The following is a 4361-nucleotide window of genomic DNA, read 5'->3' as shown; positions in this document are numbered from 1 at the left end:
ACTGCATGTCTTTGGACTCTGGGAGGAAGCCGGAGTACCTGGACAGAACCCACACAGACATGGTTAGAACATGCAAACTCCACACAGAGAGACCCTGGCAAGATGGTGGCTTTAAGATGGGACTGTTTGTTTTGGGGTTTTATTACTAATTGTTTGTTTTATGCATTAAAAAAAGGTTGGTGTATCAATTCTGGAAAACCAAACCACTAAATATTTTCCCATCTGACACTTTGGTGAAAGTATCACAGTAACAAAGTCAGGCTAAAAGTGTATTTATTAATGATGCAAACAAACGAGACCACTACCAGCATTACAAAAGCAAGGTGACCTTATTGTAAGCATTAAACATATTAGCATACTTTTTATTATCATTACTGATTTTAGCCACTTATATCAATTAAGATTATATGATTTTTTTTAAAGTATGTGAGTCTAAATAAGCCAAAGAAACACATAAAATACACAGAAAGTCTTTTGAACATGTGGATGTTCAAAAGACTGAGGTGCTGGGGGGACCAGTTAGAGACCAGCAGCTGAACGTCAGTGGTTGGACTGGTGGACTACTTCAGTGAAGAGTAGACGACGTCTGGCTCTGGTTTAAAGTCTGAACACAAACACACACAGTTCAAACAACAGGAAACATGATTACAAGCTTTGTAGTTCAATCAAGACCTCCAATCTCCACCTTTCTGCATCACACATAGTCCCAGTTCAGACTTTGCTGGGAACCAGTTCAGACACAAATCAGAGCACTGTGAAATTAGCAAGTCAAACAGGAACCCGAAGAGCTGAAATTAAGTCATACATTTATACCTAGGGCCAGTTTGAAATCACAAACAAAAATAAACCCGTCATGTACTGGACTGTGGGAAAGAACCTGCACATTCACAGGGAGAACATGCAAACTCCAGACAGAAAGGCCTGAGCCTGGATTTGAACTCAGGACGTTTTTGCTGTTAGACAACAGTGCTAATTATCACAAAACTACCTGAGCACAATCATTATTAGCTTATAGTAGAAATGGGACCTGGCTGCCCTCAGAATCTGCTCTTTCTGCTGTGCAAAAAGGCTGATGAGGTATTGTCATCACCCCGGCTGGCATGCTGACGGACAGCATGGACACCTGCATTGATGAATATGACAACTTGAGATCTAGAGTTTCAAAATGATACCAAGCTCATCTACTGAAAATCTCCGACAAGTTCAAATCTCAGTATCATTGACCTCAAGGTCAGAAGTTAAGTTTTCTGAAAATCTGTAAATGCAATAAATTGAGCTCAATGTGACAACGGATAATGAAAGTGATACCACAGGTGTGTCCATCAGGAGGCTGATTTATGTTTGTAGTCATCCATTTAGAATTACAGAATCACTTGAATTACATGTTATGTGACATAAAACTCTTAAGTATTGTTCCAAGAGAAGGGGGAAGGCTCTTTTATCACTGATCTAATGTTTAGCTGTCCATGTCTCATTCAACAGGAACTGCATTTTGCATTTTATTTGTTTGCTTATTCAGAGATGAGAAGTGTGAGTGTGATATCCTTCACAAATCTGAGATTGAGTCATGATGTGGTTGTGTTAGCTTAGGTTAGGAGGATGTCTGGAAACAGAGTAACCTTTATTCAAACTTAAAAGTAAAGAGCAGTTGTACCTGGGCCTTCTTTGTTCAGATGGTTTCTGGTTGGTAAGTTCTCACTGCTGAATGGACTGCAGCTGGATGTGAAATAAAACACATTTAAATGACTGCATGTACAACAGCTACAGCATTGTGATATTATCACACTAGAGCAAAAAGTTTACTCTTATTTGTATTATTATCATGAAAAGTTGCATCATGAAAAGTTTAACTGACAACTCTTTATAAAGATTAAAACCCTTGTAAAGTTTCCGTTTTTTTAACAGCTCTGCTGAGAAACACAGACCACCACAAAGAACTGGTGAGAGTTTCTGAGAATAACAAGGTGGACAACCACAAACACACCTTCTTCCATTGCAGGCCGACGCTCTTAACCACAGAGCTAAGAGCAAACATCTTCTCACAGCACGACCACTTTAAGTGCATTGAGGCAACTGCTTTTCTGATTTGGTGCTATATAAATAAAACTGAAATGAACTGAATTATGGTTGGCCAAATAACAATGCACTGCAGTGAGAAGCAACTTAAGACTATATTTAACTAGAATCAGTATCAATATGAATGGATCTGTTTTACATATTATTGTGTCAAGAAAACTAGCAAAATATTGTTGTTAGGGTGACACTCAGAATGCAGAGATATATACTGATGTAGATATGATTTAAAATGCTAGTGTCATATAAAAAACTCAAAGGCTAAATTTGAAATAAATAGTGAATGCTGAAAGAAGATCTTAATCAAATGAATTTATCCTTTGTGTGCAGAGTTTCCAAGTTATGTCTCCATGTTCCTTCCTATTTTAAAATAAACAGCTCTGTGCTGAAACACCTGCAGCTGAAGTGTTTTCTTTCTATCAGAAACAGGATGCTGGACGACTGCAGAGCTGTTAGTTTCAGTTAACCACAGACCACAAACACACAGTCCAGCTCACAGTGAACAACACTCAGTAAGTACAGTGTGAAACACACATGATTACATCCGACTAAGTTAGCCAATGTTTAATCAAAGGACACAGATGTATAATAAATGTGTGGATTTAATTGTTATGATTTCAGGCTTTTGATCAAAAATAGTTTTACTGTTACAATAATCTGCATTTCTACACTTCTGATCATCCCTCACTGCTTCATAATGTCTTCAAAATTCATCATATCATCAAAGTCATAAACAGTCTTCATGGACTAAATCTAATTCTACCTCCAGTCAAACACTCAGCAGCAGTCTTATATTAGGTCTGTGCAGAAATATGCAGTTGTTTTATAACCTCTGACTAAATGAAAGGGACACAACAAGTGCAGACGTAGAATCAACAGACACCATCTGATGAAACCTGAATCAATGGTGTGATGATTTGTCATAAAAAATAAATAAATTAACCACACAAGTTATACTTCTACTCTTTATGTCAGAGCTGGTCTTCTAATAAGGATTTTCTGATATAAGTCTTCATTAGAACAATAAACAGACTGAGCAGAAACTTGCAGAGGTGAAAAGAATAAGTGCAAAAAGCTGCTGTTCCTCTAATATTCACTTTCCTAAAGTAATTTATTCCCCACACAGTAATCCAGGAAGTTACCATAAGTATATTGAATCCATCCTTATTATGATAAAAAACAAGCTGAAACTTTCTGATGTTCATATACTTTGTGTTTAAGCTGCTGATTGGCTCTTTGGCAGTGTGGCAGCCATCATGTTTGTTAACACAACTTTCAAGTAAAATATGCCTTACCTATTTATGAATGTCCTCACGTTATAAAACACACCACACATCTACTCCCAAAACACACACAGACACAAAAAATCTAAAAACTCAGTGAAGGAAACACAGCAATACCTCTACTTTGTATTTTGACAGCATAGTACATGACGCGTGTGATGATGTCATCTTCTCCAGCTTGTTGATCTGCTGAAATTTTCCAAAATGAAAAATAATTCAAATAAAATATCTAAACAGAGATTACATGTAAGGAAGTTGTCACTGTGATCATAGTGAATGTGAACTTTATTCTACTAAACAAACTCAAACATGAAAGATCAGGAAGTCTGAGTCTCACCTTCAGGTTTCCTGTGAACACATCGTCTCACCAGCAGAACCAGTAACACCAGTAGAACCACAACACAGACTGATACAACAAATGAAAACACAGAGAGAAGAGGAGGAGAGAGTGACGGAGGAAGAATGATGGAGGTGGAACCAGGAGGAGAGTTAGATCCAGGTGGAGGAGTGGATGTAGGTGGAGGTGTGGTGGTGTGTTTGTCTAAAATAAAGCAAACACAGTCATTAAGTTGTCGTCACATTGTGAATGTTGAAAGCTGCAGAAACACAGACAGGTAAGTGTGTCACCTGTGACAGTGATCCAGCTGGATGGAGACTCTCCATGACCGCTGATGTCACACTTGTAGAGGCCTTCATCAGACCTGGAAACATGCTGGATGGTCATGTGACCTGTAGGCTGCTTCCTGATGAGGGAGCCATCTTTATAGAAAGCAGCTGGGAGGTTGGAGGGAGTGGTCTTTGTTTTACAGAGCAGAGTGACGTCATCTCCCTCCATCACAGGGAGGACAGGACTCTGCAGGATCACTGATCCACCTCAACACAGAGACAAACTACAGCATTTCATCCATTTACACACAGCTTCATCAACACTAACTCCACACACTCAGCTTACCAGTGACTGTCAGGTTAACCATGTTACTGATGGGACCCTCTCTGGACTCACAC

The 4361-nt window shown here is 38.8% G+C and overlaps 1 long non-coding RNA gene across 1 annotated transcript; it reads right to left on the bottom strand.

Annotated features, from left to right (window-relative positions):
• Window positions 1–266: 266 nt before the first annotated feature.
• Window positions 267–4039, bottom strand: LOC120437495. Its single transcript, XR_005611173.1, has 5 exons — window positions 3984–4039; window positions 3694–3897; window positions 3474–3545; window positions 1655–1716; window positions 267–604 (listed from the first exon to the last, which is right to left on the bottom strand). It is a non-coding gene; the product is annotated as an uncharacterized LOC120437495 (long non-coding RNA).
• Between the last annotated feature and the right edge of the window lie 322 nt (window positions 4040–4361).

The sequence above is a fragment of the Oreochromis aureus genome, linkage group 3 (genome assembly GCF_013358895.1).
Source record: "Oreochromis aureus strain Israel breed Guangdong linkage group 3, ZZ_aureus, whole genome shotgun sequence".
Taxonomy (NCBI): Eukaryota; Metazoa; Chordata; class Actinopteri; order Cichliformes; family Cichlidae; genus Oreochromis; species Oreochromis aureus.
Note: the sequence above shows the minus strand (reverse complement) of the source record. Positions and strands in the feature narration are given on the sequence as shown.